A 16,005-nucleotide genomic window follows, 5' to 3' on the forward strand; every position below is an offset into this window, starting at 1 on the left:
GGCCCCCCAAAAGCAGCTGCCTCCAACGTCCCCTCCCCCTTCACCCGAGCTGCCGTCAATCGCCGCTCTCCCTACCCCCGGCTCTGCTCTTCCCGCCACCACAGCCCTACCTTGGATTCTTCCCCTCCCCCTCGCTTTCTTCTCTCTAACCGCCCCTCCGCCTCGGCCACACCGCTTTCCCTTCCCTTAGCCAATGGGAAAGCCGCTTGGTTGCCGAGCTCGCACCCTCCAATGGGTGGCGCGGTTGTTACCCTGCGGCCCTTGGAAGCCGCACCCTGCTGGGGAGGGGTGTCGGGGGAGCGGGGCGGAGCTGGGCACTGGGGCCAGAGACGGAGGCGATAGAGACGCGCCAGAGACTGGGAGACTGCAGCCGCCTCAGCACCCGCAGACTGCAGCCGCCGTTAATTCCGCACGCCGGGGTGAGCTGAGGGGCGCTGCGTTGAGGGAGGGGTTTGGGCGGGCCTCGGGAGCAGGGGCGCGGGCGTTGTGGGGGGCGGGCACTGGGGGAGGGGTTGGGTTAGGGAGGCAGCGGTGCAGGTGTTGGGAGGAGGGGTGTTAGGTATTGGACAGAGGGGCTGAGGCTGGGCTGGGGGGCAGGGGCGCAGGCGGCGCGAGAAAGCTGAAACTGACGGGAGATCTCGGACGTTGGTGGGTAGATGTGGTTTAGGTCAGGGCGCTGGCTCTTAGGGGGCTGCTGGGGGACATAGTGTGTGAGAGAAGCTTTGGCAGACGTGGGGGCTGTGGTTCAGACTTTGGGATTGGGATGGGGAGGCGCAGGCTAAGGCTGAGTTAGTTGGGAGCCAGACTCAGGGTGTGGAGGTTTTGAGGGGCCTGAGCCTTCTGATATGGATGGACCTGGGGGCTCTGTCTGGGAGTTATGTAAAAGCTGTTTTTTGGGAGGGCACCTGTGGAAAGCTAAGCAGATGCTGTGATGAGGAGGACAGTCACTGCGTCTGTCTGTATCTCTTCGTAGTCCTGTGATGGGCGAGGTATAGAGCTGCTGCTGCTGCTGCTACTGCAGGAAGCTGCTGTTCAGATCTCCATTACACACTGGTGCATCTACCATTTCTTTCCTTGTTCTCTTTTGCTCCGCAGTTTTGTGAGATTGTGGGGCGATGGTTACAATAGATCTGACTTGCTGATTTTTGCAAGGTTTAGAGATCGGACGATAGGGATTAATAACGGTAGGTGGCTTAGAGGGAGAAAAATGAGGAGAAGAAAAATGGGAAATGTGATGGTTATGTACAATGTCATTGATCAGTGAGATACCAGCTGCAAGGTATGGGCAGCTGTTGCGTTTTGTATGTAGAGTATATGTCTCATCTTCCTAGTGCCCATTTCTGGGTGCAAAATATGACACTTTATGCATTTAGTAAATGTATATTGCAGATTTTTTTTTGTCTGATAAATCTTAATCTAGGCTGGCTTTAAATAAAACTGACTGCAAGAAAATCCTTTTGAGAAAAGACCACAGCTATGTGGGGACTATAGTGGTGGTGGGCCTAAACCTTCACAGAATAGGTTTGCAGCTAGTGTCAGTTCAAAGCGGATCCTTTCTCTTTTCTTTGGTCTTCTGAAAGCTTTTACCAGTAGTTGTCTTTTTTTGTTACCTGCTGTAGTGATTTATGTTGGCAAATTACTAGTGTAGTGAGAGTGTGTATATACTTTGTTAATTAAAATTAAATTCTCAAACTGTAAGTGCTTTGAGTTAAACTGTTTGGTTTACCTGAAGCTGCAAGTTTGGTCTCCATATATGCAGGCTGTATTGTAGCTGTTGTGCACAATGAGCAACAGAATTAAGGTGATGAAATTATAGAAAGCCCTTCCCTTAACTTTCATAAATTCTTTGTTTTATGGAATAAAGATTTTAATTGCATGAAAAATTATTTTTTAAAATTAAGGATTACAAAGTACACTACAATCTCAGTTATGAACATCATTTATAAGCTGACTAGTCAACCACACACTTCATTTTCATCAGAAATATCTTATCAGATAGAGACCAAAAAAGCAGTTTTTAGTACAATATAGTATTAACTGCAGAATACTAAAAAAGGGAAAGATCTTTTAAAAGATTTGACAAGGTAAGGAAACTGTGTTTTTTGCTTTTTCATTTAAATTAGGATATTTTAAAACAGCCTTTTGTTATGCATAGTAAAGTTTAAAAGCCAGGGTAAGACAATAAAGTAAAATGGTGGCAGTTAGACCCAGCAGGCCACTGCCGTTCTATTTACTTGCCTCTTTTCAAATACAGGCAACTGAAGCCCCCACTGGCTGTGGATCGCTGTTCCTGGCCAATAGGAGCTGCAGGAAGCAGCATCCTGGTCCTCAGCTTTCTCCCGTTGACCAGGAACGGGGATCCACAGTCAATGGTAGCTACAGTTGCCTGTATCTGCAGAGGCATAGATAAGAGCTCCTGGGGGATTGCTGTTGCTGGGGAACTGGATCCAGACTGTGGGTTGGTATTTGCACACCCCTGTTCAAAGCAGTATTAAGTCATCTCCATTTCAGAGGTGTTCATAACTTTGAGGTTCTACTGTACTAGAAAATTGTCTGTTTTATAGGCTGTTATGTTGAACTGCATAATAGAATCTAGAACACAGTTCCTGTTTTGCCTTCCATATCAAGGAATAGAGAGAACTGAAATGATTAAAAACCTCCTGAGTTGTTTGGAGTACTGAACATAATGCCTACTGTGGTTTGATTTGGTTGTAGTCTTGAGGTTACAGGATTTAATTTAGATCTAATTTCTCCTGCTTGCGGATGCTTGGTCATCTTGGATGAAAATGCATGCATTGATATAGTAAATATACCTAAATGTCTTGCAGTTCTATTCAACTTCATTTTGCTTAAATTCTTTCATCAGAGCAAACATTTTGGTTCAAAGATCAATGTAACTCCACAGGTGTCCCCCCAAATGGCCAATGATCAATCTAACCCAGTACTCTGACAATCGACAATACTGGATCCCTAAGAGGGAATGAACAGAACAGGGCAATTTCGATTTCAATTACCATATTTTGCCTACCATTCATATGTTCCCTTGTAATTTCAATTATTCTTTGTGAATTCTTCACTTCTTTAAAATATTTCAGTGTTGAGTGTATGAACAACTGTGTATTTCTGCCACCGAGTTGTTTTGTCTTCGGCCCCGGAACATATAAAAAATGCTATGTGGTCCTTGATGAAAAAGGGTTGGCCATCCCTGGGTAAGCACCATCCAGCCACAGTCTGTCTGGTGCTGGACCCCGACGGTCTCCCAGACTCTGCACCTCCTCATATATCCCTTTCCTAGTCCAGAATCCTCTCCTGCACCAATATCCCCTACCAGCTCCGACCTCCCAAGCACCTGTCCCAGGTACCAACCCCCTCCTTTGGTCAAATTCCCTCTCTCACTCTCCCCCAACTCTCCCCTCGTACACCAATCCGTTACCTCAAGCTCCCTTCTGCACCCAACCTCCATACTAGACTCTACACCCCCTCATAGAAAATTGCGGCCCTTGGTCATTTGCCAAAATCTTGGAGTGGCCCCTGTGAGCAAAAATTATTGCTGATCCCTGCTCTTAGCAGTGTAGTTAAGTTGTTCTAACTCTTGGTTAGTTAGTGCTAGGTTGATGGAAGAATTGTTCTGTTCAGCTAACTTCCAATTCTTCGGAAAGGTAGAATAACTATGCCAGTGGGAGAACCCCACTTAGTGCTGTAGTGAATGCCTTTCCTGAAATGCTACAGCTGCACTACTGTAGTATTGCAGCTGTAGACAAATCCTAAGATGGTGTGTGTTGTGTCTTTTTATAAATCCAGTGCTTTTTGTGCTCGTACTTGCTGATTATTGAGAACTGGCACCTTGGCACCCCAGCCATGGGTGGCGGAGAGGGGAGGAGCCAGCTTAATACCAGCTCCTGTTTTTATTACAGAAAAGGCACTGAATAAATGTATATACACACATAGTAACTATAAATCATTAGCGTTCCTATTCTTGCACTCTAATTTTCCAGTGAACATTTTCTCATGAGGGGTCGAGCACATGGAAGTACTCTCAATGGCAGTAGCTGAAATAAAACCTGATTTATACTAGAGTTAGGTTAATGCAAGACAGCTTATGTCAACCTACTTGTGTATCAGTCTACACTTAAATTGGTCACTCACCATTGGAAGTGTCCTCTTAGGCCAACTTTGCAAGAGCACCTTCCCTAGTGGCATAGAACTAAGGCCAGTGTACTTAGGGCAAGTGTAGATGAGCCCTCAGTGTTCTCTTACACGTGTAGTACTCTTAATTTAGCATACATTGCCAAGGGGTCTTTCCTGGTTTATGGTAATATTTGTTAGAATAGATGGACAAATTTTCATGTAAGTGGTAATCCATTAACATTTCAGGCAACTATATGTCCTCTGTAAGTTACCTAGGGAGCAAACCAATTAATGAGGGAGAGGTAAAGGCTTCAGAAACACTTCATTTTTCTTTTTTTTTTTTTGTAGTACCCTTTTTATAAAGGATCCCTAGATAGAGGTAAGCTACACAAGGAATTTGGCTATACAGTATATTAATAGTACCGTATTAAATTATTTTAATGTTGGAGGAGGGAGAAAAAATAAGTGAGTATAGTCTTTGTCTAGTGTTAGGTCTTTGTTTTATGCTGTGAAAGAAATAATTTTACATATTTGTGGACATAGGGGTTTAGAAGAGAAATTGATTTGAATCTTCATAGGGAATTTTTACTTTTTTTCCAGGGCAAATAAGTGCTCATCAATAAATTGAACACAGTGTTCTAGCAGGCAGTGTCTGCTTAAAATGCAATGGCCAGATCTGGTAACGTTCCAGCTGTCCAATCCACAGGTATATTGAAGCCAGTGAATATTGGCCTGTATCAGTTGTTAAAAGTTATGAGCATCAAGCAAAATTACCATCCTTGTGCAAAGATTTCCTCATAGTGTCAGTGTACAAAGGTAAAGAATCTTGAACTGTGTATGCTTACTGCAGTCTGATACCATTGTTTTCTGGAAAGATCTTTTTCATCAACTTCTGCTTGGTAGAATGTAGCTGTTCCCTAGAAGACAATGTCATCACAGCAGTCAGGTTTCACTGTTGGATGGTTAACTGTGGATGCTGTCCATACCCTTCTGCTTCTGGTTGAACTGAGAATTTAACTGTTTGTTCACATCGTATATACCAGCATAAAGGCAGTCTTTAATTTAGTTGACCTGTCAGTAGTTTGGCTTGCACTGAAAGGATTTGGGATTACAGATTTTCAGATAAGTCTGATGTGCGATCTTCACATCTGTATCGGTGGGAGAATGCACATTGGTTCATCACTTTCCCTGAGCTTCTGAACAACCTCATGTGACAGGGATGCATTCTTGCCCCCGTACTCTTCTGTTGAGTTGTCGGTTGGATATTGAGGCTTGTTGCTCCATACATGACAATGAAGGCTGAACAATAAGTGATGGCCAACAAGATGATTGAGGGAGATCTAGATGGTGCTTGGTCCTGCCATGAGGCCAGGAGACTGGACTTGATAACCTCTTGAGTTCCCTGCGAGTTCTAGGATTCTGTGATTCTAAGACTGCCGATGACACAGCCTTGCTTGTTGAGAGGTCGAACTATTTCAGATCTGTCCTCCAAAATTTCTGAGATGCTGCTTTTGCTATGAGCTCAAATGTCTCATGGTGGGACACCAACACTCAGAACCTTAGAGCTGGTTCACCAGAACCGCAGAACAGGTGGGGTTAGATTATTGTGGAAAGTGTTAAATTAATCCTAACTTGGTACAAAGAGAGTTAATATGAGCTCTGTTTGTACCAAATCAGGATTAATTTTACACTTTCCACAATAATATAACCCCATCTGTGCTGGGGTTCTGGTGGTCCATGTCTCGCTTATGGATGCAAGAATATCTTTGCACTGAAACGAAGTTCAGGATTCACCAAACCCTTGTCACACCTGTATTGCTATATTAACATCCTAATGTTTCTTTAGTTTATTGCTCAGGGTTTACTTATGCTAGTTAGATGTTTAAAACTCTTAGCTGTGGTGCATGGTGAACTTGATAGTGCAATGAAATATTTGTTACTTTAATCAGTTGTGTTTATGTAATAGTACTTGGTGTTACTGTAAAAATTTTATAACATACTAAACAAAATATAGTTTGTATATCAAACAATATTGTTTTCAGTTCAACCTTTCATTATAAACACTTAGATAGGGTACCTAAAATCATTAGACATCCCAAATTAGCTGTTTCCAGGGATCCACACTGAGGACACATCTGTACTTACCCATGGCTTCATATACTGGAGGTCGATCCTCCAGGATTTGATTTAGCATGTCTAGTAGGGATATGTTGAATTCAATGTTGAGGATGCTTCCATTGACTCCAGTATTCCTTTTAGTCAAGAGGAATACGGGACCCCAACAGGAGCCTTTCTCTCATCAACCTCCCACTGTGGGAATGGTGCCAAAGTTCTAATCAAAGTATGTCAAAGTCAGCTACGCAATCAATGTGGCTGGAACTGAATATCTTAATAATGTATTGCCTCGTGTAGACCTGACCTAAGGTTACTCAGTTAGGTTCAACTGCAGAGAACGGTGCAGAAAATTCCCAAAGCTGATGGTCATTCTAGTACTTGTGTCCACTATGCTAGCCTTAAAACGACTCATGTAATGCCTTACTGATCACTCAGAAGCCAAAATATGGTTCCTTTCTAGCAACCCAGCCATGGATTTCCACCAGACACCCAAGTCAAACAAGAATCTTCTACCAATCCCAAAGGATTGGTTAATGAGTATTTCAGATTTTACCCAAACATATGCTTACACCCAGTTCTTATTATACTAAAATTTATTTAAAAAGAAAAGGGAGTGCATGTTGGTTAAAAGTGGTATAGAGATTAATACAGTTTTGAGATCTGTTTCATAGTAAAGACAGTAAGCTCTGTACTTGCAAAGAGTTATTTCAGAATTAGTCCATAGCTTATGATCCAATGTTCATATCCAGAATGATCCAGATGGGACTAGAGAGTTCAGTCTGATGATTCAAGCTTTCTCCACACACAGCATGAAGCAAGTCAAGGATGAAAAGGTCAGGTCCCAAGAGTCTTTTGTATAGTTTTTAAGCAGCTTCTTGACCATACAGTCCTGGATGTACTGAACTTTTAAATTAACCTTTTCTTTCTTAAGCTTCATAGGTAATTAGTTGCATGGATTTATGTAAGATAATTTATCCATTAAGTAGTTTGTGATAAACTTCAAGAAGGCGTATGGACATGGCATTATTTCACCCAAGACTCAGTTAAATATTAAATATTCCCTTTTGATTTCTCATCAATAGCTAGGGTAATAGACAGGAGTAGGCATCCTAGGCATCCTTCAGTCTGCATAGACTATGGATCGCGCCCTTTAAAGTTTCAATTGAGGACTTCATTTACAGCGTCTATTGTGACTATAAAGACCCACACGAGAGTGACAGTCCTTGCTGCATCTCTTGCAGATGTAGTGGGTGTCTGGCAAGTCCTTATTGTGCTTTCTGTGTGCTCGCTTCTCCTCTGCTAGCTGTCTGATCTTCAGCTCGCTCTTCTGAAGGCCCTTGTGTAACCCCTGCCTCCATCTGCTGCGGTCGTCTGCTAGATCTTCCCAGTTGTCCAGCTCGATGTCTACCTGTCTGAGGTGTCTCTTGCAGACATCTTTGTAACGCAACTGGGGGCGTCCGGGAGGTCTTTTGCCAGAGGCTAGCTCACCATACAGGATGTCTTTTGGAATCCTTCCATCGTTCATCCTGTGGACGTGGCCAAGCCAGTGGAGTCGACGCTGCCTGAGGAGGGTGTGCATGGTTGGGATTCCAGCTTGCTAGAGGACGGCAGTGTTGGTCACTCTGTCTTCCCATGATATTCCAAGGATGCGCCTGAGGCAGCGCAAGTGGAAGACGTTCAGCCTCTTTTCCTGGTGGGCATACAGGGTCCAAGTCTCACTGCCATAATAGACAGGAACTGTCTTGTTAAATGGCTAACATTTAAACAGATTTAGATGAACACATACAATTAGTATCACCTCTAATTTTCTAACAATAAAGGTTTGCATTTCAGAGTTCTAAACCATCTTAACATGGAGTGGCCCTGATGATCATTTATATACTTTTTCCAAATATGTGTCTCAAGACAGGCTCTGTGTCATTTAACCTGCAAGCTTCTTATCTCTTTGTCTCCATGTGCTAACTCTACATTTGAAGGAAAACATTGATTTGTTAGACTTATCACATCTAGAAACGCTTATTTTAGAACAGTAGAATGGTTTTCTTTAAATTTTAAAAAATGGCTATGTGAGGTAACATTATACAGGTATGCTCTTGGTTGGACTATGATGTCAGCTTCCGTCTCCCAGTTGTTAAATTTTGAAACAGGCATCTTTGGCATTCTCCTGTTCAGTCCTTTATATATGGGAGGAACACCCTGTAAACAACCAAAAAACAACTTCATTGTTCTTCTGGTTCTTTTACTCTCCTTTTGCCATGTTGTCTACAAAGCCATGACAGTGGTTGGGCCACTGATGTGCTGATACCAGTTCCCGTCTTTCTGCCTAATATTCTCATAGTTTCATTCTGCTCCTGCCTCTCTCTGTCTCTCTCTCTCTCTCTCTCTTTGCCCTTCTGTTTTGTCTCTTATGGATTGTAACTTTTTGTGGTGGGACTATTTTTTCCATGCATCACAACAAGGTCTTTAACAGCAACGAAGGGTTCTGTGGCACCTTATAGACTAACAGAAAAGTTTTGAGCATGAGCTTTCGTGAGCACAGACTCACTTCATCAGATGCTGGTCTTGGAAATCAGTTTTCCAAGATCAGCGTCTGATGAAGTGAGTCTGTGCTCACGAAAGCTCATGCTCAAAACTTTTCTGTTAGTCTGGATCTGTAACAGCAACGAAGGGTCCTGTGGCACCTTATAGACTAACACGGCTACCCCTCCGATACTTGACAACAAGGTCTTTGTGCATGACTAGTGCTCCTATGAACTATTGTACAGCATTTTGAGAAATAGAATTATAAAATATTAGTTCTTTTAAGTGAGATGTAAATTAAGTATTTCTGTCACCCCTCAACATTCTCCCCCTCAAAGATTTTAGTCAGGCGAGAAAGGTTAGCAATGCATGCGGTATCACAGATTTTTCTTTAACATATTTAGATCTACAAGTAAGAAATACTGTCATAAAACTATTTGAGTGCTAATGTGGTTAGAACAGCTGTATTATAGTGATGTTTGTTTATATGGTTCAGAATGTTGAGGTGGGGCAACAATTCACTGCTACTTTGTTGTGTTTGTAATTTAAAAGATAAAGCTCTTGATGGCCCATTTAAGAGAATTTCTGTATTTGTATCCTACACCCCTAGTTCTTGGGTATCAAACATGATCCTTTATAGAGATGGAAATGAGGGTCTTTTGAATTGCTGTATCTGAATTTTATTTTCATTCAGAATGCTGTGTATTTTGAATTTACATCTTACATCCTGTCCAAATATGTATATACTCAGCAATAAACCTTTCACTTCTGGATGGAAGTGTAAGCAGAGAAAAAAGTTTTAGTTGGGATAGGTTCAAATCTGGATTAAATAAAGTTTGGAAGCTTCCTTCCTAACTGTTAACCTGAATTGCATTTCCTGTTGATTTATATGAATAATTAATAAAAAAAAGTCTTGTTCCACTTTACAGCATACAGTTAACAGTGACTTTTACTTGTTTAAGCAATTAAATTCTGGTAGGTTTAATAATTGGATCTAAATTGGCTTTATAGAAATAAGTTCCCGAAGAAAGGTTAATTTAAGACTGCATGTGCATCAGGATGCATTTATAGTTACATGAATACTGGAGAAGTGTATGTTTAATGGGCTTTATTATTTTAGCCTTTCTGCCTTGTCACGTGCCTTTAAATATGCACAAGCTGCTTAAGGCCTAAATTGATAAGAAACTCCAAAGTAATGCTGAAGCCACGTTTGGCAGTTATCTTCAAAGAGTGGATGACTTGGCAGATATACCACGACTCTTTCAACATGGACAGACATTCTTGTGTGGGGAAGCCTTTCTGTTGTTAAAAATACATATATTTAGAAATGTGTGATACATGGGCAGTAAGAAGATTATCTGTTCATTAACTTGGCCTTTAGTTTGTTTAGCTGATTTAAACTAGTCATTATGAATTAATGGGAGCTATGCAAATTTTAGCAGGTAATTTTAGTATAGGACTTGTAGGATGACAAGGAAGGTACAGTGATTCTTATCACTGTGAGAACTTACTGGGAAAATTTACTTACCTTGTTCCCCAGTTTGATTTAGTCAACAGTAATCTGCATTGTCAGATGTACCTTTTATCCTTCCTAGAAAGATGTTTGGAAGCATCAATGAGGAATGAAAAGGTGCATGTTTATAGTATATATAAAATTATTTTTTAAGAATTAAAAAATCTAAAGATTTATCAAGCATGCTGTATCTGAAATCAGAATTTAAATAATCTTAAAATCAAGATGAGTATCTAACTTCATGAGCTGAAATAGTAAAGATTATTTTCTGTTTTATATCTTGAAATAACTTTTTCTCGAGTTTGGTATCATACCTGTATGCATCTAGAAGTTTTAATACCCCAAATTTCTAGATGGTTTTTACAGACATTTGCTAATATAAGATGTGATTAATGTGATGGACATGTTTGTTTCACAGTTATTTCCTGTATCCATGGTATATAATATGGTTAGTTCTGAAACTGATGTAATCATCATCATATGATTTTGGAATAGTTCCCTGGAAATATGTCTGACAGTAAGAAATAGTTAGAATGTAGCAGCTTAATATTTTATAAAAGCAAAGGTGATGGATCTTTTGTATATGTACCATATATGCAAGCAGGAAGCACACCCTAGAGGGAGGGTTGTAATCTCCATTCAAGGAGTGTTGTGTTCTACATTCAAGGAACAGACTGCATTTGTGAGTTCTGTGAAGACAGGCTGGCTAGCTTATAGCTCCTAGTCATATTAGTGCACTCAGGGTAGAAGCAGTTTTTGGGACCATAGCTGCTCCTCTACCTTCTCAAAAGTGTAGCATGTGTTTCATATTTTCACCTCATCTCTCTCCCATATGGGTCCAGTTTTGCTGGCTGCTTCAAGAATACTGGAAAAGAATTCTACTAAATGATTGCCCGATGCAGGTCGTTTTTTTTAAAGATGTTTCACTTACCCATTTCTTTGTCAAATATCTGTTAGTATGGATTCTGCAGAAGGTGTTGTAACACCCCATGCAGGCAAAACCACATTTTTTTTAACGAGCATTTATGCTTCCTTTTTCTTTCATGCAAGAGAATAAAGAGAAGGGCAGCTGAGGTCCTCCTTCAGTTCCCTCTGGCTCCAAGGTGAACCTAGAGGTATCTTGCTGATAACTATACAATAATATGAGCTGTCTTCATCTCAGCTTCTGAAACACCCTATACAGCAGCTTCACCCTCTTACTCTTGACATCATGGACTGAATAATTCTCATTCTTCAATCTCACTCTCCAACTCCCATCCATATAGCCTCCCCGTAAGAGGATTTTTAAGGCAGTGGACGCATGACTTGCAGGTTTATACTGTTGGGGGTACGCTGTAAATTACACAAACTGTTATATTGGAGATTATATTGCAACATACTACCATGTTCTTGGGCTACTTACTTAATGGTATAAATAACACCTCCAATTTTTGTGGTGTACATGGACCATAAATCATGTTTTTACATGTTTATAACTGGTGCTCTTATACTAACTGTAGAATCTACGTGAAATTTATACCTTTTGTATAAATATTACATTTATAGTTAATTGAAACAATTAAATCAATGATTGTCCTAATGTAAAGATTTTCTAAGAGCGGTATTCCAGAGATGGAGTCTGGACCTTGAATCTTAACTTGGAATCGTTCTGTTCACATGCCATGTGAATTTATTCGCCATCTGCTGTCTGTTCCTTTATTTTCACTGCATGTCATGTGTTGTAAAAAAATTACCACTGAGGAGACTACAGTCCAATTTCTGAAAATGCTTTAATATTGATTCCTTCATCTTCAATTCTCATAGCATTGCAGGAGCTAAAGTGCCTTAGTGAGAAAATATATTGAGAGAATTTTGAAAATCAAACTTTTTTCATTATTTTTTCTCTTGCATTAAAAGAGAAAAATCTTCTATAACTGTTTCCTTTGTCTTCCAATAGAATAGCAGTACATTTTTAGAGCTTTCTTTGATGTAATCTATTCTAGAAACTCAGATCTTTATTGTTCAGAAAGTTCTTTCCTGTCTATTGAAAAGTTTCATGTAAAATCCTCATCTTTTAGCAGGTTAGCAATGCAATTCTTGAGCCAGTTCAAGAATTTAATGACCAAAAAATTGGAGGAAGACTGAATACAGTAAAAGTCCATGTTATCTGGCACTCAGATAATTTGCAACTTTCAGGCCATGGAGTTGGCACCTCAGCTATGGGGCCAGTGGAGGGTGGAGAAGGGGTGCCAGAGGAGGGTAGGCTGGCTACTGACCAAGCTTAAATAACCATTGTGTTTTATTATCTGGCATCCCCGGTTTCCCAAGGCTGCCATATAATAAAGCTTGTACTGTGCTATGGAATTCTTCAATGATTAAGGAAAAATTGTCTTACTACCTTGATTATTTCTTCATCTTTTACTCCTCCAGCCTGGAACTGATATTAATATAACAGGAACTATACAGAATTCAGATTTTTTGGTTCTTTCTTCAGGATATCTTATTGTATCAATTATCTTACCCATTTTCTCTGCTTTGCCTCATACGACAGTTGCATCTGTTATAGACCAGGTGTTTTGTCATATGCAAAACTTACATATTAAATGTTTTAGATGTATTGAGTTAAACTATTGAGGAAGAAAAAATGGAGGTAATAAGAAAAGGATAGTAATTTCAATCAGTGCATTTATTTTTTTGTATCTCTAATTCATGCATTTGGAGAAATACTAGTAGTATTGGATTTGATTCTTGTTTGTTTATTAGCTATCTGAATAATATTGTTTGTGCTAGGAATCTGAGTTTTTAAAATCATGGTTTCAGTTAGTCATATATTCCTTCAGTCTGCATAAACTATGGATCGCACCCTTTAAAGTTTCAATTGAGGACTTCATTTACAGCGTCTATTGTGACTATGAAGACCCACACGAGAGTGACAGTCCTTGCTTGCATCTCTTGCAGATGTGGTGGGTGTCTGGCAAGTCCTTATTGTGCTTTCTGTGCGCTCGCTTATTGAGCAAGAGCTTATAACCGGTATCTGTTGCCTCCCGCGTTGATGCAACTGTGTTCAGCGATGCCGGAGTACCTCTCCGGGCACGAGCCTGGGCACTTATTATGTAGACTCTGGGCTGCCCAGACACCAGTGTCCCCCTCTCGGCTTTACTGATATAGTCCAAAGGAGAGGATAACCTCCACGTCTGGTACCAGCTCAGCTGCAGGAGTTGCCGGGACAGTACCTTTAATTTTTCATCTGTTCCGAAACAGGAACAATCTAGTGCTAACTTTAAGACCAGTTTCTATCAGACTTTTAAATAAGAGAATGAACATGTATCCTTTCCAGGCAAAATACGTACTAATTCAGGTTACATGAATCGGGCCAGATTCATTTGTTTGCCGGAGGCTTTAGGACGCTTAACTAAAAGGAGCAGTGACTGGGAATACTAGTATCCCTACTGAGGTGAACGTAGAGCTTACAAGACAGGGAGCAGTGGGAAGCCCAGATGATGAGTTAATCTATTTCTTTTTAAGTTAATATAAACTCTGTTTATCATAGAATGTAACTGAAAATCAAGTATTCATATATGGCTCCAGTATGAAGAAAAAAACTGAATTTTTCTCGTCTACCAGTGCTCTCTAATGGGGTACAGATCACTTTCAGTTACATTTTAGTTAGATTTTTGCAGAGCAAAAGCTTTGAACTTACTTCTGTCAAAGCCAATGGCAAAACTAATTTCGTGAGCCCTGTTGGCCCCCAATTCTGCAACATACTGATTGCTTCCTGTGAGAGGGCTAAATGCTGTCCAGATCCAGACCATGGCTTATCTGGATCAATATGCTGAGGCTCAGGGCTTCACTTCACAGCATCTGGCCTGCAGCTGGATGGAGAGGTTGGAGTCCTGAGCTTCACAGGCTGATTCAGGCAAGTCAGGGCTGGATCCAGACTGAACGCTCAGCCAAGGGCTGTAGGGACAGAAGGGTGTCTGGGCTCTGCTGCTGCTCACTGCTGAATTCCTTCCCTTCCTCCCCCTTCTGTCCCCCCCCCCCCCCCTCCCAGCTGGCAAAGTGGAGAGGGAGCCACAGTGGTCTCGCCAGCCTGTCTGGAGGCTTTCTTTCCCTGCTGTGATGGGCCAGAATTCCAGCCAATCAGAGCAGTCATGGGCGGTGTCATGGAGTGGAGCCATGTTTGTCAAGGGGTGAGCAAGTAAGCTGCATCCCCATTGCCCAGATCCCATGCCCCTCAACTGCTCCTGTGTCCCCCTCCAAACCCCCCCCCGACCAGTGATTAGTGAGGCAAATGAGTTTTGCTGCCTCAGTTGTTTTTTTTAGACATCCCACCAGAGACGGTACTGTTAATCTGAAACACTCTACAGATTGCTTTGAAAAGATATTGTGTAAATGTAATGTGACTGTGCATGTACTTGGTTTTAAAATGTTGAAGCTATACCAGAACAAATGTTCTTATGAATTGTGGCAGACCACAGCCTAGAAGCTGCAGGAGCCTTCTAGAAGGAAGATATGCTGGCTGGTGGACTAATGCTTTTTTGTTTCCTGATTAAGCCCAATTAGGGCAGGCAGCTGGGGCCTCATTAAGAATCCGGCCACAGCTGAGTCTAGTCAGCACTCATGGTCAGCTGAGGCCCTGCACTCCCTATAAAAGGCTCACCACCTGGTAGCAGGGGGGAAGGTTTTGGAAGGTGTACGGGGAGCAGGAGCAGAGCAAGGAGGTACCATAGAATAGCGGTGGGTGAAGTGGCCCAGGGTGAGGTTGCTACGTTGGGGCAGGGGTGAAGGCTCTGCTGGCTGCTGCTTGTCCTCTTAGGAATCCTGGGCCAGAGTCCAGGGTAGAGGGCAGGTCTGGATTCCCCCCCACCCTTCTCCAAAGGGTTACTCCACTGGAGCAGGCATGGGCCTGCAAGGGGACTGGCTTTGTCCTCCCCATTCTGGACTTGCCTATGATGATGAGGATGTCTTGCTAAGTGGAGACACCTGCCTCTGGAAAGGCCTGGGCAGAAATGGAGTCTCCGTGAGTCTCTGAGGCATAGTAGAGAACTGCCAGGAAGCACAGCGTCCCACAGGGGCTGACAGGGGAAATTGTCACAGAATGAAATAGTATTTACTGTTGTAAGTATGATCACCATTTCACAAATGGTAGAGAGGTTAGCTTTCCCAGGAAACACAGGGAGTCCTTGTGCAAACTTGCATTAGAAGTCCATATGCCTGACTTCAAATTCTCTGTTTGGTACCCTAGCGTATGCCATCTCTTAACTTGAGTTCCAGTAGTCTTTTAACTAAGTTTAAAATCTATATGCTTATATAATTTCAGCAAACAGAATTTTACCAAGGATTGCCTGGCAGCTGAAATCAAGAACAAACTGTTACAGTAGTTTACATAATACTCAACAGCTACACAAGAGCTTGGTTATTCAGATACAGTTTTGCACTATATGGAGTTGACCAAATTGCAGTTGCAAATCTTTCTCATCATGTTTTGACAGTGACTTAGTATGGTTTTTAAAGCCTAATAGGGAGAGAGCCTTTCTCAATTGAGAGACAGTACTGCTGACGATGTCTTGGATTGTGGAGAGGGATTTGGGGGGGGTCATAGTGGCCTACAGGCTAAAAATAGGTCAACAGTGTAACACTGATGCAAAAAAAGCTAACATCTTTCTGGGATGTACTAGTGTTTTAAGAAAGCACAAGAAATAATTCTTCCACTCTATTCTGATTAGGCCTCAGCTGGAGTATTGTGTCCA

General features: G+C 41.6%; 1 protein-coding gene across 16 annotated transcripts in view; it reads left to right on the top strand.

Moving 5' to 3' along the window:
* Positions 1 to 304: 304 nt before the first annotated feature.
* The window catches only part of ADD1 (adducin 1), a 102,444-nt gene continuing 86,743 nt past the window's right edge, over positions 305 to 16,005 (top strand). For all 16 annotated transcript variants that reach the window (XM_074992369.1, XM_074992375.1, XM_074992370.1 and 13 more), the window contains exon 1: positions 305 to 419. The gene's annotated coding sequence lies outside the window, so the exon portion shown is untranslated. The remainder of the gene's footprint in view (positions 420 to 16,005) is intronic.

This window comes from Carettochelys insculpta, chromosome 4 (assembly GCF_033958435.1).
Source record: "Carettochelys insculpta isolate YL-2023 chromosome 4, ASM3395843v1, whole genome shotgun sequence".
NCBI classification, from domain to species: domain Eukaryota; kingdom Metazoa; phylum Chordata; order Testudines; family Carettochelyidae; genus Carettochelys; species Carettochelys insculpta.